The following is a 26,476-nucleotide window of genomic DNA, read 5'->3' as shown; positions in this document are numbered from 1 at the left end:
TTTTTTTTTCAGAAACTCCGGGGTGCGTGGAGGTCGCGGTGCACCACGCGACAGTTGTATTCCAAAACTGAGTCACTCAGATCACACGAGTACCCAAGCATGCTTGAAACTCATTCAAATGCAAGTGCTTCTATCTGTTGTCTTGATTGTTTCCCACTCATTCCTTGTTGGTTTGGGGAACATGTCAAAATCCCATGCCCAGAGAACTTCAGCTAGACTTCGGGGAAATACTCAGTGGACAACCCAGGCAGGATAAGGATCAGCATTTCCACACTACTCAGAGAATTTTTATTTTCAGGGATGGATTTTTAGCCCAATTCAAGTTGAAGAAAAGTGGTTTCGTGAAAATCGCAGAAAATTTTTTTTCAGAAACTCCGGGGTGCCTGGAGGTCGCGGTGCACCACGCGACAGTTGTATTCCAAAACTGAGTCACTCAGATCACACGAGTACCCAAGCATGCTTGAAACTCATTCAAATGCAAGTGCTTCTATCTGTTGTCTTGATTGTTTCCCACTCATTCCTTTTGGTTTGGGGAACATGTCAAAATCCCATGCCCAGAGAACTTCAGGTAGAGCTCGCGGAAATGCTCAGTGGACAACCCAGGCAGGGTAAGGATCAGTATTTCCACACTACTCAGAGAATTTTTATTTTCAGTGATGGATTTTTAGCCCAATTCAAGTTGAAGAAAAGTGGTTTCGTGAAAATCGCAGAAATTTTTTTTTTAGAAACTCCGGGGTGCGTGGAGGTCGCGGTGCACCACGCGACAGTTGTATTCCAAAACTGAGTCACTCAGATCACACGAGTACCCAAGCATGCTTGAAACTCATTCAAATGCAAGTGCTTCTATCTGTTGTCTTGATTGTTTCCCACTCATTCCTTTTGGTTTGGGGAACATGTCAAAATCCCATGCCCAGAGAACTTCAAGTAGAGTTCGCGGAAATGCTCAGTGGACAACCCAGGCAGGGTAAGGATCAGCATTTCCACACTACTCAGAGAATTTTTATTTTCAGGGATGGATTTTTAGCCCAATTCAAGTTGAAGAAAAGTGGTTTCGTGAAAATCGAAGAAAATTTTTTTTCAGAAACTCCGGGGTGCCTGGAGGTCGCGGTGCACCACGCGACAGCTGTATTCCAAAACTGAGTCACCCAGATCACACGAGTACCCAAGCATGCTTGAAACTCATTCAAATGCAAGTGCTTCTATCTGTTGTCTTGATTGTTTCCCACTCATTCCTTTTGGTTTGGGGAACATGTCAAAATCCCATGCCCAGAGAACTTCAGGTAGAGTTCGGGGAAATGCTCAGTGGACAACCCAGGCAGGGTAAGGATCAGCATTTACACACTACTCAGAGAATTTTTATTTTCAGGGATGGATTTTTAGCCCAATTCAAGTTGAAGAAAAGTGGTTTCGTGAAAATCGCAGAAAATTTTTTTTCAGAAACTCCGGGGTGCCTGGAGGTCGCGGTGCACCACGCGACAGTTGTATTCCAAAACTGAGTCACTCAGATCACACGAGTACCCAAGCATGCTTGAAACTCATTCAAATGCAAGTGCTTCTATCTGTTGTCTTGATTGTTTCCCACTCATTCCTTTTGGTTTGGGGAACATGTCAAAATCCCATGCCCAGAAAACTTCAAGTAGAGTTCGCGGAAATGCTCAGTGGACAACCCAGGGAGGGTAAGGATCAGTATTTCCACACTACTCAGAGAATTTTTATTTTCAGGGATGGATTTTTAGCCCAATTCCAGTTGAAGAAAAGTGGTTTAGTGAAAATCGCAGAAATTTTTTTTTCAGAAACTCCGGGGTGCCTGGAGGTCGCGGTGCACCACGCGACAGTTGTATTCGAAAACTGAGTCACTCAGATCACACGAGTACCCAAGCATGCTTGAAACACATTCAAATGCAAGTGCTTCTATCTGTTGTCTTAATTGTTTCCCACTCATTCCTTGTTGGTTTGGGGAACATGTCAAAATCCCATGCCCAGAGAACTTCAGGTAGACTTCGGGGAAATGCTCAGTGGACAACCCAGGCAGGGTAAGGATCAGCAGTTACACACTACTCAGAGAATTTTTATTTTCAGGGATGGATTTTTAGCCCATTTCAAGTTGAAGAAAAGTGGTTTCTTTAAAATCGCAGAAAAATTTTTTTCAGAAACTCCGGGGTGCCTGGAGGTCGCGGTGCACCACGCGACAGCTGTATTCCAAAACTGAGTCACCCAGATCACACGAGTACCCAAGCATGCTTGAAACTCATTAAAATGCAAGTGCTTCTATCTGTTGTCTTGATTGTTTCCCACTCATTCCTTTTGGTTTGGGGAACATGTCAAAATCCCATGCCCAGAGAACTTCAGGTAGAGTTCGGGGAAATGCTCAGTGGACAACCCAGGCAGGGTAAGGATCAGCATTTACACATTACTCAGAGATTTTTTATTTTCAGGGATGGATTTTTAGCCCAATTCAAGTTGAAGAAAAGTGGTTTCGTGAAAATCGCAGAAAATTTTTTTTCAGAAACTCCGGGGTGCGTGGAGGTCGCGGTGCACCACGCGACAGTTGTATTCCAAAACTGAGTCACTCAGATCACACGAGTACCCAAGCATGCTTGAAACTCATTCAAATGCAAGTGCTTCTATCTGTTGTCTTGATTGTTTCCCACTCATTCCTTTTGGTTTGGGGAACATTTCAAAATCCCATGCCCAGTGAACTTCAGGTAGACTTCGGGGAAATGCTCAGTGGACAACCCAGGCAGGGTAAGGATCAGCAGTTACACACTACTCAGAGAATTTTTATTTTCAGGGATGGATTTTTAGCCCATTTCAAGTTGAAGAAAAGTGGTTTCGTTAAAATGGCAGAAAAAATTTTTTCAGAAACTCCGGGGTGCCTGGAGGTCGCGGTGCACCACGCTACAGCTGTATTCCAAAACTGAGTCACCCAGATCACACGAGTACCCAAGCATGCTTGAAACTCATTAAAATGCAAGTGCTTCTATCTGTTGTCTTGATTGTTTCCCACTCATTCCTTTTGGTTTGGGGAACATGTCAAAATCCCATGCCCAGAGAACTTCAGGTAGAGTTCGGGGAAATGCTCAGTGGACAACCCAGGCAGGGTAAGGATCAGCATTTACACACTACTCAGAGAATTTTTATTTTCAGGAATGGATTTTTAGCCCAATTCAAGTTGAAGAAAAGTGGTTTCGTGAAAATCGCAGAAATTTTTTTTTCAGAAACTCCGGGGTGCGTGGAGGTCGCGGTGCACCACGCGACAGTTGTATTCCAAAACTGAGTCACTCAGATCACACGAGTACCCAAGCATGCTTGAAACTCATTCAAATGCAAGTGCTTCTATCTGTTGTCTTGATTGTTTCCCACTCATTCCTTGTTGGTTTGGGGAACATGTCAAAATCCCATGCCCAGAGAACTTCAGCTAGACTTCGGGGAAATACTCAGTGGACAACCCAGGCAGGATAAGGATCAGCATTTCCACACTACTCAGAGAATTTTTATTTTCAGGGATGGATTTTTAGCCCAATTCAAGTTGAAGAAAAGTGGTTTCGTGAAAATCGCAGAAAATTTTTTTTCAGAAACTCAGGGGTGCCTGGAGGTCGCGGTGCACCACGCGACAGTTGTATTCCAAAACTGAGTCACTCAGATCACACGAGTACCCAAGCATGCTTGAAACTCATTCAAATGCAAGTGCTTCTATCTGTTGTCTTGATTGTTTCCCACTCATTCCTTTTGGTTTGGGGAACATGTCAAAATCCCATGCCCAGAAAACTTCAAGTAGAGTTCGCGGAAATGCTCAGTGGACAACCCAGGCAGGGTAAGGATCAGTATTTCCACACTACTCAGAGAATTTTTATTTTCAGGGATGGATTTTTAGCCCAATTCAAGTTGAAGAAAAGTGGTTTAGTGAAAATCGCAGAAAATTTTTTTTCAGAAACTCCGGGGTGCCTGGAGGTCGCGGTGCACCACGCGACAGTTGTATTCGAAAACTGAGTCACTCAGATCACACGAGTACCCAAGCATGCTTGAAACACATTCAAATGCAAGTGCTTCTATCTGTTGTCTAAATTGTTTCCCACTCATTCCTTGTTGGTTTGGGGAACATATCAAAATCCCATGCCCAGAGAACTTCAGGTAGACTTCGGGGAAATGCTCAGTGGACAACCCAGGCAGGGTAAGGATCAGCAGTTACACACTACTCAGAGAATTTTTATTTTCAGGGATGGATTTTTAGCCCATTTCAAGTTGAAGAAAAGTGGTTTCGTTAAAATCGCAGAAAAAATTTTTTCAGAAACTCCAGGGTGCCTGGAGGTCGCGGTGCACCACGCGACAGCTGTATTCCAAAACTGAGTCACCCAGATCACACGAGTACCCAAGCATGCTTGAAACTCATTCAAATGCAAGTGCTTCTATCTGTTGTCTTGATTGTTTCCCACTCATTCCTTTTGGTTTGGGGAACATGTCAAAATCCCATGCCCAGAGAACTTCAAGTAGAGTTCGCGGAAATGCTCAGTGGACAACCCAGGCAGGGTAAGGATCAGCATTTCCACACTACTCAGAGAATTTTTATTTTCAGGGATGGATTTTTAGCCCAATTCAAGTTGAAGAAAAGTGGTTTCGTGAAAATCGAAGAAAATTTTTTTTCAGAAACTCCGGGGTGCCTGGAGGTCGCGGTGCACCACGCGACAGCTGTATTCCAAAACTGAGTCACCCAGATCACACGAGTACCCAAGCATGCTTGAAACTCATTCAAATGCAAGTGCTTCTATCTGTTGTCTTGATTGTTTCCCACTCATTCCTTTTGGTTTGGGGAACATGTCAAAATCCCATGCCCAGAGAACTTCAGGTAGAGTTCGGGGAAATGCTCAGTGGACAACCCAGGCAGGGTAAGGATCAGCATTTACACACTACTCAGAGAATTTTTATTTTCAGGGATGGATTTTTAGCCCAATTCAAGTTGAAGAAAAGTGGTTTCGTGAAAATCGCAGAAAATTTTTTTTCAGAAACTCCGGGGTGCCTGGAGGTCGCGGTGCACCACGCGACAGTTGTATTCCAAAACTGAGTCACTCAGATCACACGAGTACCCAAGCATGCTTGAAACTCATTCAAATGCAAGTGCTTCTATCTGTTGTCTTGATTGTTTCCCACTCATTCCTTTTGGTTTGGGGAACATGTCAAAATCCCATGCCCAGAAAACTTCAAGTAGAGTTCGCGGAAATGCTCAGTGGACAACCCAGGCAGGGTAAGGATCAGTATTTCCACACTACTCAGAGAATTTTTATTTTCAGGGATGGATTTTTAGCCCAATTCAAGTTGAAGAAAAGTGGTTTAGTGAAAATCGCAGAAAATTTTTTTTCAGAAACTCCGGGGTGCCTGGAGGTCGCGGTGCACCACGCGACAGTTGTATTCGAAAACTGAGTCACTCAGATCACACGAGTACCCAAGCATGCTTGAAACACATTCAAATGCAAGTGCTTCTATCTGTTGTCTTAATTGTTTCCCACTCATTCCTTGTTGGTTTGGGGAACATGTCAAAATCCCATGCCCAGAGAACTTCAGGTAGACTTCGGGGAAATGCTCAGTGGACAACCCAGGCAGGGTAAGGATCAGCAGTTACACACTACTCAGAGAATTTTTATTTTCAGGGATGGATTTTTAGCCCATTTCAAGTTGAAGAAAAGTGGTTTCTTTAAAATCGCAGAAAAATTTTTTTCAGAAACTCCGGGGTGCCTGGAGGTCGCGGTGCACCACGCGACAGCTGTATTCCAAAACTGAGTCACCCAGATCACACGAGTACCCAAGCATGCTTGAAACTCATTAAAATGCAAGTGCTTCTATCTGTTGTCTTGATTGTTTCCCACTCATTCCTTTTGGTTTGGGGAACATGTCAAAATCCCATGCCCAGAGAACTTCAGGTAGAGTTCGGGGAAATGCTCAGTGGACAACCCAGGCAGGGTAAGGATCAGCATTTACACACTACTCAGAGATTTTTTATTTTCAGGGATGGATTTTTAGCCCAATTCAAGTTGAAGAAAAGTGGTTTCGTGAAAATCGCAGAAAATTTTTTTTCAGAAACTCCGGGGTGCGTGGAGGTCGCGGTGCACCACGCGACAGTTGTATTCCAAAACTGAGTCACTCAGATCACACGAGTACCCAAGCATGCTTGAAACTCATTCAAATGCAAGTGCTTCTATCTGTTGTCTTGATTGTTTCCCACTCATTCCTTTTGGTTTGGGGAACATTTCAAAATCCCATGCCCAGTGAACTTCAGGTAGACTTCGGGGAAATGCTCAGTGGACAACCCAGGCAGGGTAAGGATCAGCAGTTACACACTACTCAGAGAATTTTTATTTTCAGGGATGGATTTTTAGCCCATTTCAAGTTGAAGAAAAGTGGTTTCGTGAAAATCGCAGAAATTTTTTTTTCAGAAACTCCGGGGTGCGTGGAGGTCGCGGTGCACCACGCGACAGTTGTATTCCAAAACTGAGTCACTCAGATCACACGAGTACCCAAGCATGCTTGAAACTCATTCAAATGCAAGTGCTTCTATCTGTTGTCTTGATTGTTTCCCACTCATTCCTTGTTGGTTTGGGGAACATGTCAAAATCCCATGCCCAGAGAACTTCAGCTAGACTTCGGGGAAATACTCAGTGGACAACCCAGGCAGGATAAGGATCAGCATTTCCACACTACTCAGAGAATTTTTATTTTCAGGGATGGATTTTTAGCCCAATTCAAGTTGAAGAAAAGTGGTTTCGTGAAAATCGCAGAAAATTTTTTTTCAGAAACTCAGGGGTGCCTGGAGGTCGCGGTGCACCACGCGACAGTTGTATTCCAAAACTGAGTCACTCAGATCACACGAGTACCCAAGCATGCTTGAAACTCATTCAAATGCAAGTGCTTCTATCTGTTGTCTTGATTGTTTCCCACTCATTCCTTTTGGTTTGGGGAACATGTCAAAATCCCATGCCCAGAAAACTTCAAGTAGAGTTCGCGGAAATGCTCAGTGGACAACCCAGGCAGGGTAAGGATCAGTATTTCCACACTACTCAGAGAATTTTTATTTTCAGGGATGGATTTTTAGCCCAATTCAAGTTGAAGAAAAGTGGTTTAGTGAAAATCGCAGAAAATTTTTTTTCAGAAACTCCGGGGTGCCTGGAGGTCGCGGTGCACCACGCGACAGTTGTATTCGAAAACTGAGTCACTCAGATCACACGAGTACCCAAGCATGCTTGAAACACATTCAAATGCAAGTGCTTCTATCTGTTGTCTAAATTGTTTCCCACTCATTCCTTGTTGGTTTGGGGAACATATCAAAATCCCATGCCCAGAGAACTTCAGGTAGACTTCGGGGAAATGCTCAGTGGACAACCCAGGCAGGGTAAGGATCAGCAGTTACACACTACTCAGAGAATTTTTATTTTCAGGGATGGATTTTTAGCCCATTTCAAGTTGAAGAAAAGTGGTTTCGTTAAAATCGCAGAAAAAATTTTTTCAGAAACTCCAGGGTGCCTGGAGGTCGCGGTGCACCACGCGACAGCTGTATTCCAAAACTGAGTCACCCAGATCACACGAGTACCCAAGCATGCTTGAAACTCATTCAAATGCAAGTGCTTCTATCTGTTGTCTTGATTGTTTCCCACTCATTCCTTTTGGTTTGGGGAACATGTCAAAATCCCATGCCCAGAGAACTTCAGGTAGAGCTCGCGGAAATGCTCAGTGGACAACCCAGGCAGGGTAAGGATCAGTATTTCCACACTACTCAGAGAATTTTTATTTTCAGTGATGGATTTTTAGCCCAATTCAAGTTGAAGAAAAGTGGTTTCGTGAAAATCGCAGAAATTTTTTTTTTAGAAACTCCGGGGTGCGTGGAGGTCGCGGTGCACCACGCGACAGTTGTATTCCAAAACTGAGTCACTCAGATCACACGAGTACCCAAGCATGCTTGAAACTCATTCAAATGCAAGTGCTTCTATCTGTTGTCTTGATTGTTTCCCACTCATTCCTTTTGGTTTGGGGAACATGTCAAAATCCCATGCCCAGAGAACTTCAAGTAGAGTTCGCGGAAATGCTCAGTGGACAACCCAGGCAGGGTAAGGATCAGCATTTCCACACTACTCAGAGAATTTTTATTTTCAGGGATGGATTTTTAGCCCAATTCAAGTTGAAGAAAAGTGGTTTCGTGAAAATCGAAGAAAATTTTTTTTCAGAAACTCCGGGGTGCCTGGAGGTCGCGGTGCACCACGCGACAGCTGTATTCCAAAACTGAGTCACCCAGATCACACGAGTACCCAAGCATGCTTGAAACTCATTCAAATGCAAGTGCTTCTATCTGTTGTCTTGATTGTTTCCCACTCATTCCTTTTGGTTTGGGGAACATGTCAAAATCCCATGCCCAGAGAACTTCAGGTAGAGTTCGGGGAAATGCTCAGTGGACAACCCAGGCAGGGTAAGGATCAGCATTTACACACTACTCAGAGAATTTTTATTTTCAGGGATGGATTTTTAGCCCAATTCAAGTTGAAGAAAAGTGGTTTCGTGAAAATCGCAGAAAATTTTTTTTCAGAAACTCCGGGGTGCCTGGAGGTCGCGGTGCACCACGCGACAGTTGTATTCCAAAACTGAGTCACTCAGATCACACGAGTACCCAAGCATGCTTGAAACTCATTCAAATGCAAGTGCTTCTATCTGTTGTCTTGATTGTTTCCCACTCATTCCTTTTGGTTTGGGGAACATGTCAAAATCCCATGCCCAGAAAACTTCAAGTAGAGTTCGCGGAAATGCTCAGTGGACAACCCAGGCAGGGTAAGGATCAGTATTTCCACACTACTCAGAGAATTTTTATTTTCAGGGATGGATTTTTAGCCCAATTCAAGTTGAAGAAAAGTGGTTTAGTGAAAATCGCAGAAAATTTTTTTTCAGAAACTCCGGGGTGCCTGGAGGTCGCGGTGCACCACGCGACAGTTGTATTCGAAAACTGAGTCACTCAGATCACACGAGTACCCAAGCATGCTTGAAACACATTCAAATGCAAGTGCTTCTATCTGTTGTCTTAATTGTTTCCCACTCATTCCTTGTTGGTTTGGGGAACATGTCAAAATCCCATGCCCAGAGAACTTCAGGTAGACTTCGGGGAAATGCTCAGTGGACAACCCAGGCAGGGTAAGGATCAGCAGTTACACACTACTCAGAGAATTTTTATTTTCAGGGATGGATTTTTAGCCCATTTCAAGTTGAAGAAAAGTGGTTTCTTTAAAATCGCAGAAAAATTTTTTTCAGAAACTCCGGGGTGCCTGGAGGTCGCGGTGCACCACGCGACAGCTGTATTCCAAAACTGAGTCACCCAGATCACACGAGTACCCAAGCATGCTTGAAACTCATTAAAATGCAAGTGCTTCTATCTGTTGTCTTGATTGTTTCCCACTCATTCCTTTTGGTTTGGGGAACATGTCAAAATCCCATGCCCAGAGAACTTCAGGTAGAGTTCGGGGAAATGCTCAGTGGACAACCCAGGCAGGGTAAGGATCAGCATTTACACACTACTCAGAGATTTTTTATTTTCAGGGATGGATTTTTAGCCCAATTCAAGTTGAAGAAAAGTGGTTTCGTGAAAATCGCAGAAAATTTTTTTTCAGAAACTCCGGGGTGCGTGGAGGTCGCGGTGCACCACGCGACAGTTGTATTCCAAAACTGAGTCACTCAGATCACACGAGTACCCAAGCATGCTTGAAACTCATTCAAATGCAAGTGCTTCTATCTGTTGTCTTGATTGTTTCCCACTCATTCCTTTTGGTTTGGGGAACATTTCAAAATCCCATGCCCAGTGAACTTCAGGTAGACTTCGGGGAAATGCTCAGTGGACAACCCAGGCAGGGTAAGGATCAGCAGTTACACACTACTCAGAGAATTTTTATTTTCAGGGATGGATTTTTAGCCCATTTCAAGTTGAAGAAAAGTGGTTTCGTTAAAATGGCAGAAAAAATTTTTTCAGAAACTCCGGGGTGCCTGGAGGTCGCGGTGCACCACGCTACAGCTGTATTCCAAAACTGAGTCACCCAGATCACACGAGTACCCAAGCATGCTTGAAACTCATTAAAATGCAAGTGCTTCTATCTGTTGTCTTGATTGTTTCCCACTCATTCCTTTTGGTTTGGGGAACATGTCAAAATCCCATGCCCAGAGAACTTCAGGTAGAGTTCGGGGAAATGCTCAGTGGACAACCCAGGCAGGGTAAGGATCAGCATTTACACACTACTCAGAGAATTTTTATTTTCAGGAATGGATTTTTAGCCCAATTCAAGTTGAAGAAAAGTGGTTTCGTGAAAATCGCAGAAATTTTTTTTTCAGAAACTCCGGGGTGCGTGGAGGTCGCGGTGCACCACGCGACAGTTGTATTCCAAAACTGAGTCACTCAGATCACACGAGTACCCAAGCATGCTTGAAACTCATTCAAATGCAAGTGCTTCTATCTGTTGTCTTGATTGTTTCCCACTCATTCCTTGTTGGTTTGGGGAACATGTCAAAATCCCATGCCCAGAGAACTTCAGCTAGACTTCGGGGAAATACTCAGTGGACAACCCAGGCAGGATAAGGATCAGCATTTCCACACTACTCAGAGAATTTTTATTTTCAGGGATGGATTTTTAGCCCAATTCAAGTTGAAGAAAAGTGGTTTCGTGAAAATCGCAGAAAATTTTTTTTCAGAAACTCCGGGGTGCCTGGAGGTCGCGGTGCACCACGCGACAGTTGTATTCCAAAACTGAGTCACTCAGATCACACGAGTACCCAAGCATGCTTGAAACTCATTCAAATGCAAGTGCTTCTATCTGTTGTCTTGATTGTTTCCCACTCATTCCTTTTGGTTTGGGGAACATGTCAAAATCCCATGCCCAGAAAACTTCAAGTAGAGTTCGCGGAAATGCTCAGTGGACAACCCAGGCAGGGTAAGGATCAGTATTTCCACACTACTCAGAGAATTTTTATTTTCAGGGATGGATTTTTAGCCCAATTCAAGTTGAAGAAAAGTGGTTTAGTGAAAATCGCAGAAAATTTTTTTTCAGAAACTCCGGGGTGCCTGGAGGTCGCGGTGCACCACGCGACAGTTGTATTCGAAAACTGAGTCACTCAGATCACACGAGTACCCAAGCATGCTTGAAACACATTCAAATGCAAGTGCTTCTATCTGTTGTCTAAATTGTTTCCCACTCATTCCTTGTTGGTTTGGGGAACATGTCAAAATCCCATGCCCAGAGAACTTCAGGTAGACTTCGGGGAAATGCTCAGTGGACAACCCAGGCAGGGTAAGGATCAGCAGTTACACACTACTCAGAGAATTTTTATTTTCAGGGATGGATTTTTAGCCCATTTCAAGTTGAAGAAAAGTGGTTTCGTTAAAATCGCAGAAAAAATTTTTTCAGAAACTCCAGGGTGCCTGGAGGTCGCGGTGCACCACGCGACAGCTGTATTCCAAAACTGAGTCACCCAGATCAAACGAGTACCCAAGCATGCTTGAAACTCATTCAAACGCAAGTGCTTCTATCTGTTGTCTTGATTGTTTCCCACTCATTCCTTTTGGTTTGGGGAACATGTCAAAATCCCATGCCCAGAGAACTTCAGGTAGAGTTCGGGGAAATGCTCAGTGGACAACCCAGGCAGGGTAAGGATCAGCATTTACACACTACTCAGAGAATTTTTATTTTCAGGGATGGATTTTTAGCCCAATTCAAGTTGAAGAAAAGTGGTTTCGTGAAAATCGCAGAAAATTTTTTTTCAGAAACTCCGGGGTGCGTGGAGGTCGCGGTGCACCACGCGACAGTTGTATTCCAAAACTGAGTCACTCAGATCACACGAGTACCCAAGCATGCTTGAAACTCATTCAAATGCAAGTGCTTCTATCTGTTGTCTTGATTGTTTCCCACTCATTCCTTTTGGTTTGGGGAACATGTCAAAATCCCATGCCCAGAAAACTTCAAGTAGAGTTCGCGGAAATGCTCAGTGGACAACCCAGGCAGGGTAAGGATCAGTATTTCCACACTACTCAGAGAATTTTTATTTTCAGGGATGGATTTTTAGCCCAATTCAAGTTGAAGAAAAGTGGTTTAGTGAAAATCGCAGAAAATTTTTTTTCAGAAACTCCGGGGTGCCTGGAGGTCGCGGTGCACCACGCGACAGCTGTATTCGAAAACTGAGTCACTCAGATCACACGAGTACCCAAGCATGCTTGAAACACATTCAAATGCAAGTGCTTCTATCTGTTGTCTTAATTGTTTCCCACTCATTCCTTGTTGGTTTGGGGAACATGTCAAAATCCCATGCCCAGAGAACTTCAGGTAGACTTCGGGGAAATGCTCAGTGGACAACCCAGGCAGGGTAAGGATCAGCAGTTACACACTACTCAGAGAATTTTTATTTTCAGGGATGGATTTTTAGCCCAATTCAAGTTGAAGAAAAGTGGTTTCGTGAAAATCGCAGAAAATTTTTTTTCAGAAACTCCGGGGTGCGTGGAGGTCGCGGTGCACCACGCGACAGTTGTATTCCAAAACTGAGTCACTCAGATCACACGAGTACCCAAGCATGCTTGAAACTCATTCAAATGCAAGTGCTTCTATCTGTTGTCTTGATTGTTTCCCACTCATTCCTTTTGGTTTGGGGAACATTTCAAAATCCCATGCCCAGTGAACTTCAGGTAGACTTCGGGGAAATGCTCAGTGGACAACCCAGGCAGGGTAAGGATCAGCAGTTACACACTACTCAGAGAATTTTTATTTTCAGGGATGGATTTTTAGCCCATTTCAAGTTGAAGAAAAGTGGTTTCGTTAAAATGGCAGAAAAAATTTTTTCAGAAACTCCGGGGTGCCTGGAGGTCGCGGTGCACCACGCTACAGCTGTATTCCAAAACTGAGTCACCCAGATCACACGAGTACCCAAGCATGCTTGAAACTCATTAAAATGCAAGTGCTTCTATCTGTTGTCTTGATTGTTTCCCACTCATTCCTTTTGGTTTGGGGAACATGTCAAAATCCCATGCCCAGAGAACTTCAGGTAGAGTTCGGGGAAATGCTCAGTGGACAACCCAGGCAGGGTAAGGATCAGCATTTACACACTACTCAGAGAATTTTTATTTTCAGGAATGGATTTTTAGCCCAATTCAAGTTGAAGAAAAGTGGTTTCGTGAAAATCGCAGAAATTTTTTTTTCAGAAACTCCGGGGTGCGTGGAGGTCGCGGTGCACCACGCGACAGTTGTATTCCAAAACTGAGTCACTCAGATCACACGAGTACCCAAGCATGCTTGAAACTCATTCAAATGCAAGTGCTTCTATCTGTTGTCTTGATTGTTTCCCACTCATTCCTTGTTGGTTTGGGGAACATGTCAAAATCCCATGCCCAGAGAACTTCAGCTAGACTTCGGGGAAATACTCAGTGGACAACCCAGGCAGGATAAGGATCAGCATTTCCACACTACTCAGAGAATTTTTATTTTCAGGGATGGATTTTTAGCCCAATTCAAGTTGAAGAAAAGTGGTTTCGTGAAAATCGCAGAAAATTTTTTTTCAGAAACTCCGGGGTGCCTGGAGGTCGCGGTGCACCACGCGACAGTTGTATTCCAAAACTGAGTCACTCAGATCACACGAGTACCCAAGCATGCTTGAAACACATTTAAATGCAAGTGCTTCTATCTGTTGTCTAAATTGTTTCCCACTCATTCCTTGTTGGTTTGGGGAACATGTCAAAATCCCATGCCCAGAGAACTTCAGGTAGAGTTCGGGGAAATGCTCAGTGGACAACCCAGGCAGGGTAAGGATCAGCATTTACACACTACTCAGAGAATTTTTATTTTCAGGGATGGATTTTTAGCCCAATTCAAGTTGAAGAAAAGTGGTTTCGTGAAAATCGCAGAAAATTTTTTTTCAGAAACTCCGGGGTGCGTGGAGGTCGCGGTGCACCACGCGACAGTTGTATTCCAAAACTGAATCACTCAGATCACACGAGTACCCAAGCATGCTTGAAACTCATTCAAATGCAAGTGCTTCTATCTGTTGTCTTGATTGTTTCCCACTCATTCCTTTTGGTTTGGGGAACATGTCAAAATCCCATGCCCAGAGAACTTCAAGTAGAGTTCGCGGAAATGCTCAGTGGACAACCCAGGCAGGGTAAGGATCAGTATTTCCACACTACTCAGAGAATTTTTATTTTCAGGGATGGATTTTTAGCCCAATTCAAGTTGAAGAAAAGTGGTTTCGTGAAAATCGCAGAAAATTTTTTTTCAGAAACTCCGGGGTGCCTAGAGGTCGCGGTGCACCACGCGACAGTTATATTCCAAAACTGAGTCACTCAGATCACACGAGTACCCAAGCATGCTTGAAACTCATTCAAATGCAAGTGCTTCTATCTGTTGTCTTGATTGTTTCCCACTCATTCCTTTTGGTTTGGGGAACATGTCAAAATCCCATGCCCAGAGAACTTCAGGTAGAGCTCGCGGAAATGCTCAGTGGACAACCCAGGCAGGGTAAGGATCAGTATTTCCACACTACTCAGAGAATTTTTATTTTCAGTGATGGATTTTTAGCCTAATTCAATTTGAAGAAAAGTGGTTTCGTGAAAATCGCAGAAAAATTTTTTTCAGAAACTCCGGGGTGCCTGGAGGTCGCGGTGCACCACGCGACAGTTGTATTCCAAAACTGAGACACTCAGATCACACGAGTACCCAAGCATGCTTGAAACTCATTCAAATGCAAGTGCTTCTATCTGTTGTCTTGATTGTTTCCCACTCATTCCTTTTGGTTTGGGGAACATGTCAAAATCCCATGCCCAGAGAACTTCAGGTAGAGTTCGGGGAAATGCTCAGTGGACAACCCAGGCAGGGTAAGGATTAGCATTTACACACTACTCAGAGAATTTTTATTTTCAGGGATGGATTTTTAGCCCAATTCAAGTAGAAGAAAAGTGGTTTCGTGAAAATCGCAGAAAATTTTTTTTCAGAAACTCCTGGGTGCGTGGAGGTCGCGGTGCACCACGCGACAGTTGTATTCCAAAACTGAGTCACTCAGATCACACGAGTACCCAAGCATGCTTGAAACTCATTCAAATGCAAGTGCTTCTATCTGTTGTCTTGATTGTTTCCCACTCATTCCTTTTGGTTTGGGGAACATGTCAAAATCCCATGCCCAGAGAACTTCAGGTAGAGTTCGGGGAAATGCTCAGTGGACAACCCAGGCAGGGTAAGGATTAGCATTTACACACTACTCAGAGAATTTTTATTTTCAGGGATGGATTTTTAGCCCAATTCAAGAAGAAGAAAAGTGGTTTCGTGAAAATCGCAGAAAATTTTTTTTCAGAAACTCCTGGGTGCGTGGAGGTCACGGTGCACCACGCGACAGTTGTATTCCAAAACTGTGTCACTCAGATCACACGAGTACCCAAGCATGCTTGAAACTCATTCAAATGCAAGTGCTTCTATCTGTTGTCTTGATTGTTTCCCACTCATTCCTTTTGGTTTGGGGAACATGTCAAAATCCCATGCCCAGAGAACTTCAGGTAGAGCTCGCGGAAATGCTCAGTGGACAACCCAGGCAGGGTAAGGATCAGTATTTCCACACTACTCAGAGAATTTTTATTTTCAGTGATGGATTTTTAGCCCAATTCAAGTTGAAGAAAAGTGGTTTCGTGAAAATCGCAGAAAATTTTTTTTCAGAAACTCCGGGGTGCGTGGAGGTCGCGGTGCACCACGCGACAGTTGTATTCCAAAACTGAGTCACTCAGATCACACGAGTACCCAAGCATGCTTGAAACTCATTCAAATGCAAGTGCTTCTATCTGTTGTCTTGATTGTTTCCCACTCATTCCTTTTGGTTTGGGGAACATGTCAAAATCCCATGCCCAGAGAACTTCAGGTAGAATTCGGGGAAGTGCTCAGTGGACAACCCAGGCAGGGTAAGGATCAGCATTTACACACTACTCAGATAATTTTTATTTTCAGGGATGGATTTTTAGCCCAATTCAAGTTGAAGAAAAGTGGTTTCGTGAAAATCGCAGAAAATTTTTTTTCAGAAACTCCGGGGTGCCTGGAGGTCGCGGTGCACCACGCGACAGTTGTATTCCAAAACTGAGTCACTCAGATCACACGAGTACCCAAGCATGCTTGAAACTCATTCAAATGCAAGTGCTTCTATCTGTTGTCTTGATTGTTTCCCACTCATTCCTTTTGGTTTGGGGAACATGTCAAAATCCCATGCCCAGAGAACTTCAGGTAGAGCTCGCAGAAATGCTCAGTGGACAACCCAGGCAGGGTAAGGATCAGTATTTCCACACTACTCAGAGAATTTTTATTTTCAGGGATGGATTTTTAGCCCAATTCAAGTTGAAGAAAAGTGGTTTCGTGAAAATCGCAGAAAATTTTTTTTCAGAAACTCCGGGGTGCCTGGAGGTCGCGGTGCACCACGCGACAGTTGTATTCCAAAACTGAGTCACTCAGATCACACGAGTACCCAAGCATGCTTGAAACTCATTCAAATGCAAGTGCTTCTATCTGTTGTCTTGATTGTTTCCCACTCATTCCTTTTGGTTTGGGGAACATGTCAAAATCCCATGCCCAGAGAACTTCAAGTAGAGTTCGCGGAAATGCTCAGTGGACAACCCAGGCAGGGTAAGGATCAGCATTTCCACACTACTCAGAGAATTTTTATTTTCAGGGATGGATTTTTAGCCCAATTCAAGTTGAAGAAAAGTGGTTTAGTGAAAATCGCAGAAAATTTTTTTTCAGAAACTCCGGGGTGCCTGGAGGTCGCGGTGCACCACGCGACAGTTGTATTCGAAAACTGAGTCACTCAGATCACACGAGTACCCAAGCATGCTTGAAACACATTCAAATGCAAGTGCTTCTATCTGTTGTCTTAATTGTTTCCCACTCATTCCTTGTTGGTTTGGGGAACATGTCAAAATCCCATGCCCAGAGAACTTCAGGTAGACTTCGGGGAAATGCTCAGTGGACAACCCAGGCAGGGTAAGGATCAGCAGTTACACACTACTCAGAGAATTTTTATTTTCAGGGATGGATTTTTAGCCCATTTCAAGTTGAAGAAAAGTGGTTTCTTTAAAATCGCAGAAAAATTTTTTTCAGAAACTCCGGGGTGCGTGGAGGTCGCGGTGCACCACGCGACAGCTGTATTCCAAAACTGAGTCACCCAGATCACACGAGTACCCAAGCATGCTTGAAACTCATTAAAATGCAAGTGCTTCTATCTGTTGTCTTGATTGTTTCCCACTCATTCCTTTTGGTTTGGGGAACATGTCAAAATCCCATGCCCAGAGAACTTCAGGTAGAGTTCGGGGAAATGCTCAGTGGACAACCCAGGCAGGGTAAGGATCAGCATTTACACACTACTCAGAGATTTTTTATTTTCAGGGATGGATTTTTAGCCCAATTCAAGTTGAAGAAAAGTGGTTTCGTGAAAATCGCAGAAAATTTTTTTTCAGAAACTCCGGGGTGCGTGGAGGTCGCGGTGCACCACGCGACAGTTGTATTCCAAAACTGAGTCACTCAGATCACACGAGTACCCAAGCATGCTTGAAACTCATTCAAATGCAAGTGCTTCTATCTGTTGTCTTGATTGTTTCCCACTCATTCCTTTTGGTTTGGGGAACATTTCAAAATCCCATGCCCAGTGAACTTCAGGTAGACTTCGGGGAAATGCTCAGTGGACAACCCAGGCAGGGTAAGGATCAGCAGTTACACACTACTCAGAGAATTTTTATTTTCAGGGATGGATTTTTAGCCCATTTCAAGTTGAAGAAAAGTGGTTTCGTTAAAATGGCAGAAAAAATTTTTTCAGAAACTCCGGGGTGCCTGGAGGTCGCGGTGCACCACGCTACAGCTGTATTCCAAAACTGAGTCACTCAGATCACACGAGTACCCAAGCATGCTTGAAACTCATTCAAATGCAAGTGCTTCTATCTGTTGTCTTGATTGTTTCCCACTCATTCCTTTTGGTTTGGGGAACATGTCAAAATCCCATGCCCAGAAAACTTCAAGTAGAGTTCGCGGAAATGCTCAGTGGACAACCCAGGCAGGGTAAGGATCAGTATTTCCACACTACTCAGAGAATTTTTATTTTCAGGGATGGATTTTTTGCCCAATTCAAGTTGAAGAAAAGTGGTTTAGTGAAAATCGCAGAAAATTTTTTTTCAGAAACTCCGGGGTGCCTGGAGGTCGCGGTGCACCACGCGACAGTTGTATTCGAAAACTGAGTCACTCAGATCACACGAGTACCCAAGCATGCTTGAAACACATTCAAATGCAAGTGCTTCTATCTGTTGTCTAAATTGTTTCCCACTCATTCCTTGTTGGTTTGGGGAACATGTCAAAATCCCATGCCCAGAGAACATCAGGTAGACTTCGGGGAAATGCTCAGTGGACAACCCAGGCAGGGTAAGGATCAGCAGTTACACACTACTCAGAGAATTTTTATTTTCAGGGATGGATTTTTAGCCCATTTCAAGTTGAAGAAAAGTGGTTTCGTTAAAATCGCAGAAAAAATTTTTTCAGAAACTCCAGGGTGCCTGGAGGTCGCGGTGCACCACGCGACAGCTGTATTCCAAAACTGAGTCACCCAGATCACACGAGTACCCAAGCATGCTTGAAACTCATTAAAATGCAAGTGCTTCTATCTGTTGTCTTGATTGTTTCCCACTCATTCCTTTTGGTTTGGGGAACATGTCAAAATCCCATGCCCAGAGAACTTCAGGTAGAGTTCGGGGAAATGCTCAGTGGACACCCAGGCAGGGTAAGGATCAGCATTTACACACTACTCAGAGAATTTTTATTTTCAGGGATGGATTTTTAGCCCAATTCAAGTTGAAGAAAAGTGGTTTCGTGAAAATCGCAGAAAATTTTTTTTCAGAAACTCCGGGGTGCGTGGAGGTCGCGGTGCACCACGCGACAGTTGTATTCCAAAACTGAATCACTCAGATCACACGAGTACCCAAGCATGCTTGAAACTCATTCAAATGCAAGTGCTTCTATCTGTTGTCTTGATTGTTTCCCACTCATTCCTTTTGGTTTGGGGAACATGTCAAAATCCCATGCCCAGAGAACTTCAAGTAGAATTCGCGGAAATGCTCAGTGGACAACCCAGGCAGGGTAAGGATCAGTATTTCCACACTACTCAGAGAATTTTTATTTTCAGGGATGGATTTTTAGCCCAATTCAAGTTGAAGAAAAGTGGTTTCGTGAAAATCGCAGAAAATTTTTTTTCAGAAACTCCGGGGTGCCTAGAGGTCGCGGTGCACCACGCGACAGTTATATTCCAAAACTGAGTCACTCAGATCACACGAGTACCCAAGCATGCTTGAAACTCATTCAAATGCAAGTGCTTCTATCTGTTGTCTTGATTGTTTCCCACTCATTCCTTTTGGTTTGGGGAACATGTCAAAATCCCATGCCCAGAGAACTTCAGGTAGAGCTCGCGGAAATGCTCAGTGGACAACCCAGGCAGGGTAAGGATCAGTATTTCCACACTACTCAGAGAATTTTTATTTTCAGTGATGGATTTTTAGCCTAATTCAATTTGAAGAAAAGTGGTTTCGTGAAAATCGCAGAAAAATTTTTTTCAGAAACTCCGGGGTGCCTGGAGGTCGCGGTGCACCACGCGACAGTTGTATTCCAAAACTGAGACACTCAGATCACACGAGTACCCAAGCATGCTTGAAACTCATTCAAATGCAAGTGCTTCTATCTGTTGTCTTGATTGTTTCCCACTCATTCCTTTTGGTTTGGGGAACATGTCAAAATCCCATGCCCAGAGAACTTCAGGTAGAGTTCGGGGAAATGCTCAGTGGACAACCCAGGCAGGGTAAGGATTAGCATTTACACACTACTCAGAGAATTTTTATTTTCAGGGATGGATTTTTAGCCCAATTCAAGTAGAAGAAAAGTGGTTTCGTGAAAATCGCAGAAAATTTTTTTTCAGAAACTCCTGGGTGCGTGGAGGTCGCGGTGCACCACGCGACAGTTGTATTCCAAAACTGAGTCACTCAGATCACACGAGTACCCAAGCATGCTTGAAACTCATTCAAATGCAAGTGCTTCTATCTGTTGTCTTGATTGTTTCCCACTCATTCCTTTTGGTTTGGGGAACATGTCAAAATCCCATGCCCAGAGAACTTCAGGTAGAGTTCGGGGAAATGCTCAGTGGACAACCCAGGCAGGGTAAGGATTAGCATTTACACACTACTCAGAGAATTTTTATTTTCAGGGATGGATTTTTAGCCCAATTCAAGAAGAAGAAAAGTGGTTTCGTGAAAATCGCAGAAAATTTTTTTTCAGAAACTCCTGGGTGCGTGGAGGTCACGGTGCACCACGCGACAGTTGTATTCCAAAACTGTGTCACTCAGATCACACGAGTACCCAAGCATGCTTGAAACTCATTCAAATGCAAGTGCTTCTATCTGTTGTCTTGATTGTTTCCCACTCATTCCTTTTGGTTTGGGGAACATGTCAAAATCCCATGCCCAGAGAACTTCAGGTAGAGCTCGCGGAAATGCTCAGTGGACAACCCAGGCAGGGTAAGGATCAGTATTTCCACACTACTCAGAGAATTTTTATTTTCAGTGATGGATTTTTAGCCCAATTCAAGTTGAAGAAAAGTGGTTTCGTGAAAATCGCAGAAAATTTTTTTTCAGAAACTCCGGGGTGCGTGGAGGTCGCGGTGCACCACGCGACAGTTGTATTCCAAAACTGAGTCACTCAGATCACACGAGTACCCAAGCATGCTTGAAACTCATTCAAATGCAAGTGCTTCTATCTGTTGTCTTGATTGTTTCCCACTCATTCCTTTTGGTTTGGGGAACATGTCAAAATCCCATGCCCAGAGAACTTCAGGTAGAGCTCGCAGAAATGCTCAGTGGACAACCCAGGCAGGGTAAGGATCAGTATTTCCACACTACTCAGAGAATTTTTATTTTCAGGGATGGATTTTTAGCCCAATTCAAGTTGAAGAAAAGTGGTTTCGTGAAAATCGCAGAAAATTTTTTTTCAGAAACTCCGGGGTGCCTGGAGGTCGCGGTGCACCACGCGACAGTTGTATTCCAAAACTGAGTCACTCAGATCACACGAGTACCCAAGCATGCTTGAAACTCATTCAAATGCAAGTGCTTCTATCTGTTGTCTTAATTGTTTCCCACTCATTCCTTGTTGGTTTGGGGAACATGTCAAAATCCCATGCCCAGAGAACTTCAGTTAGACTTCGGGAAAATGCTCAGTGGACAACCCAGGCAGGGTAAGGATCAGCAGTTACACACTACTCAGAGAATTTTTATTTTCAGGGATGGATTTTTAGCCCATTTCAAGTTGAAGAAAAGTGGTTTCGTTAAAATCGCAGAAAAATTTTTTTCAGAAACTCCGGGGTGCCTGGAGGTCGCGGTGCACCACGCGACAGCTGTATTCCAAAACTGAGTCACCCAGATCACACGAGTACCCAAGCATGCTTGAAACTCATTCAAATGCAAGTGCTTCTATCTGTTGTCTTGATTGTTTCCCACTCATTCCTTTTGGTTTGGGGAACATGTCAAAATCCCATGCCCAGAGAACTTCAGGTAGAGTTCGGGGAAATGCTCAGTGGACAACCCAGGCAGGGTAAGGATCAGCATTTACACACTACTCAGAGAATTTTTATTTTCAGGGATGGATTTTTAGCCCAATTCAAGTTGAAGAAAAGTGGTTTCGTGAAAATCGCAGAAAATTTTTTTTCAGAAACTCCGGGGTGCGTGGAGGTCGCGGTGCACCACGCGACAGTTGTATTCCAAAACTGAGTCACTCAGATCACACGAGTACCCAAGCATGCTTGAAACTCATTCAAATGCAAGTGCTTCTATCTGTTGTCTTGATTGTTTCCCACTCATTCCTTTTGGTTTGGGGAACATGTCAAAATCCCATGCCCAGAGAACTTCAAGTAGAGTTCGCGGAAATGCTCAGTGGACAACCCAGGCAAGGTAAGGATCAGCATTTCCACACTACTCAGAGAATTTTTATTTTCAGGGATGGATTTTTAGCCCAATTCAAGTTGAAGAAAAGTGGTTTAGTGAAAATCGCAGAAAATTTTTTTTCAGAAACTCCGGGGTGCCTGGAGGTCGCGGTGCACCACGCGACAGTTGTATTCCAAAACTGAGTCACTCAGATCACACGAGTACCCAAGCATGCTTGAAACTCATTCAAATGCAAGTGCTTCTATCTGTTGTCTTGATTGTTTCCCACTCATTCCTTTTGGTTTGGGGAACATGTCAAAATCCCATGCCCAGAGAACTTCAGGTAGAGTTCGGGGAAATGCTCAGTGGACAACCCAGGCAGGGTAAGGATCAGTATTTCCACACTACTCAGAGAATTTTTATTTTCAGTGATGGATTTTTAGCCCAATTCAAGTTGAAGAAAAGTGGTTTCGTGAAAATCGCAGAAAATTTTTTTTCAGAAACTCCGGGCTGCGTGGAGGTCGCGGTGCACCACGCGACAGTTGTATTCCAAAACTGAGTCACTCAGATCACACGAGTACCCAAGCATGCTTGAAACTCATTCAAATGCAAGTGCTTCTATCTGTTGTCTTGATTGTTTCCCACTCATTCCTTTTGGTTTGGGGAACATGTCAAAATCCCATGCCCAGAGAACTTCAGGTAGAGCTCGCGGAAATGCTCAGTGGACAACCCAGGCAGGGTAAGGATCAGTATTTCCACACTACTCAGAGAATTTTTATTTTCAGGGATGGATTTTTAGCCCAATTCAAGTTGAAGAAATGTGGTTTCGTGAAAATCGCAGAAAATTTTTTTTCAGAAACTCTGGGGTGCCTGGAGGTCGCGGTGCACCACGCGACAGTTGTATTCCAAAACTGAGTCACTCAGATCACACGAGTACCCAAGCATGCTTGAAACTCATTCAAATGCAAGTGCTTCTATCTGTTGTCTTCATTGTTTCCCACTCATTCCTTTTGGTTTGGGGAACATTTCAAAATCCCATGCCCAGAGAACTTCAGGTAGAGTTCGGGGAAATGCTCAGTGGACAACCCAGGCAGGGTAAGGATCAGCATTTCCACACTACTCAGAGAATTTTTATTTTCAGGGATGGATTTTTAGCCCAATTCAAGTTGAAGAAAAGTGGTTTCGTGAAAATCGCAGAAAATTTTTTTTCAGAAACTCCGGGGTGCCTGGAGGTCGCGGTGCACCACGCGACAGTTGTATTCCAAAACTGAGACACTCAGATCACACGAGTACCCAAGCATGCTTGAAACTCATTCAAATGCAAGTGCTTCTATCTGTTGTCTTGATTGTTTCCCACTCATTCCTTTTGGTTTGGGGAACATCTCAAAATCCCATGCCCAGAGAACTTCAAGTAGAGTTCGCGGAAATGCTCAGTGGACAACCCAGGCAGGGTAAGGATCAGTATTTCCACACTACTCAGAGAATTTTTATTTTCAGTGATGGATTTTTAGCCCAATTCAAGTTGAAGAAAAGTGGTTTCGTGAAAATCGCAGAAAATTTTTTTTCAGAAACTCTGGGGTGCCTTTAGGTCGCGGTGCACCACGCGACAGTTGTATTCCAAAACTGAGTCACTCAGATCACACGAGTACCCAAGCATGCTTGAAACACATTCAAATGCAAGTGCTTCTATCTGTTGTCTTGATTGTTTCCCACTCATTCCTTTTGGTTTAGGGAGCATGTCAAAATCCCATGCCCAGAGAACTTCAAGTAGAGTTCGGGGAAATGCTCAGTGTACAACCCAGGCAGGGTAAGGATCAGTATTTCCACACTACTCAGAGAATTTTTATTTTCAGGGATGGATTTTTAGCCCAATTCAAGTTGAAGAAAAGTGGTTTAGTGAAAATCGCAGAAAATTTTTTTTCAGAAACTCCGGGGTGCCTGGAGGTCGCGGTGCACCACGCGACAGTTGTATTCCAAAACTGAGTCACTCAGATCACACGAGTACCCAAGCATGCTTGAAACTCATTCAAATGCAAGTGCTTCTATCTGTTGTCTTGATTGTTTCCCACTCATTCCTTTTGGTTTGGGGAACATGTCAAAATCCCATGCCCAGAGAACTTCAAGTAGAGTTTGCGGAAATGCTCAGTGGACAACCCAGGCAGGGTAAGGATCAGTATTTCCACACTACTCAGAGAATTTATATTTTCAGGGATGGATTTTTAGCCCAATTCAAGTTGAAGAAAAGTGGTTTCGTGAAAATCGCAGAACATTTTTTTTCAGAAACTCCGGGGTGCCTAGAGGTCGCGGTGCACCACGCGACAGTTATATTCCAAAACTGAGTCACTCAGATCACACGAGTACCCAAGCATGCTTGAAACTCATTCAAATGCAAGTGCTTCTATCTGTTGTCTTGATTGTTTCCCACTCATTCCTTTTGGTTTGGGGAACATGTCAAAATCCCATGCCCAGAGAACTTCAGGTAGAGCTCGCGGAAATGCTCAGTGGACAACCCAGGCAGGGTAAGGATCAGTATTTCCACACTACTCAGAGAATTTTTATTTTCAGGGATGGATTTTTAGCCCAATTCAAGTTGAAGAAAAGTGGTTTCGTGAAAATCGCAGAAAATTTTTTTTCAGAAACTCTGGGGTGCCTGGAGGTCGCGGTGCACCACGCGACAGTTGTATTCCAAAACTGAGTCACTCAGATCACACGAGTACCCAAGCATGCTTGAAACTCATTCAAATGCAAGTGCTTCTATCTGTTGTTTTCATTGTTTCCCACTCATTCCTTTTGGTTTGGGGAACATTTCAAAATCCCATGCCCAGAGAACTTCAGGTAGAGTTCGGGGAAATGCTCAGTGGACAACCCAGGCAGGGTAAGGATCAGCATTTCCACACTACTCAGAGAATTTTTATTTTCAGGGATGGATTTTTAGCCCAATTCAAGTTGAAGAAAAGTGGTTTCGTGAAAATCGCAGAAAATTTTTTTTCAGAAACTCCGGGGTGCCTGGAGGTCGCGGTGCACCACGCGACAGTTGTATTCCAAAACTGAGACACTCAGATCACACGAGTACCCAAGCATGCTTGAAACTCATTCAAATGCAAGTGCTTCTATCTGTTGTCTTGATTGTTTCCCACTCATTCCTTTTGGTTTGGGGAACATCTCAAAATCCCATGCCCAGAGAACTTCAAGTAGAGTTCGCGGAAATGCTCAGTGGACAACCCAGGCAGGGTAAGGATCAGTATTTCCACACTACTCAGAGAATTTTTATTTTCAGTGATGGATTTTTAGCCCAATTCAAGTTGAAGAAAAGTGGTTTCGTGAAAATCGCAGAAATTTTTTTTTCAGAAACTCTGGGGTGCCTTTAGGTCGCGGTGCACCACGCGACAGTTGTATTCCAAAACTGAGTCACTCAGATCACACGAGTACCCAAGCATGCTTGAAACACATTCAAATGCAAGTGCTTCTATCTGTTGTCTTGATTGTTTCCCACTCATTCCTTTTGGTTTAGGGAACATGTCAAAATCCCATGCCCAGAGAACTTCAAGTAGAGTTCGGGGAAATGCTCAGTGTACAACCCAGGCAGGGTAAGGATCAGTATTTCCACACTACTCAGAGAATTTTTATTTTCAGGGATGGATTTTTAGCCCAATTCAAGTTGAAGAAAAGTGGTTTAGTGAAAATAGCAGAAAATTTTTTTTCAGAAACTCCGGGGTGCCTGGAGGTCGCGGTGCACCACGCGACAGTTGTATTCCAAAACTAAGTCACTCAGATCACACGAGTACCCAAGCATGCTTGAAACTCATTCAAATGCAAGTGCTTCTATCTGTTGTCTTGATTGTTTCCCACTCATTCCTTTTGGTTTGGGGAACATGTCAAAATCCCATGCCCAGAGATCTTCAGGTAGAGTTCGGGGAAATTCTCAGTGGACAACCCAGGCAGGGTAAGGATCAGTATTTCCACACTACTCAGAGAATTTTTATTTTCAGTGATGGATTTTTAGCCCAATTCAAGTTGAAGAAAAGTGGTTTCGTGAAAATCGCAGAAAATTTTTTTTCAGAAACTCTAGGGTGCCTGGAGGTCGCGGTGCACCACGCGACAGTTGTATTCCAAAACTGAGTCACTCAGATCACACGAGTACCCAAGCATGCTTGAAACTCATTCAAATGCAAGTGCTTCTATCTGTTGTCTTGATTGTTTCCCACTCATTCCTTTTGGTTCGGGGAACATCTCAAAATCCCATGCCCAGAGAACTTCAAGTAGAGTTCGGGGAAATGCTCAGTGGACAACCCAGGCAGGGTAAGGATTAGCATTTACACACTACTCAGAGAATTTTTATTTTCAGGGATGGATTTTTAGCCCAATTCAAGTAGAAGAAAAGTGGTTTCGTGAAAATCGCAGAAAATTTTTTTTCAGAAACTCCGGGGTGCGTGGAGGTCGCGGTGCACCACGCGACAGTTGTATTCCAAAACTGAGTCACTCAGATCACACGAGTACCCAAGCATGCTTGAAACTCATTCA

This window comes from Atractosteus spatula, chromosome 4 (genome assembly GCF_055471065.1).
Source record: "Atractosteus spatula isolate fAtrSpa1 chromosome 4, fAtrSpa1.hap1, whole genome shotgun sequence".
Taxonomy (NCBI): Eukaryota; Metazoa; Chordata; class Actinopteri; order Semionotiformes; family Lepisosteidae; genus Atractosteus; species Atractosteus spatula.
Note: the sequence above shows the minus strand (reverse complement) of the source record.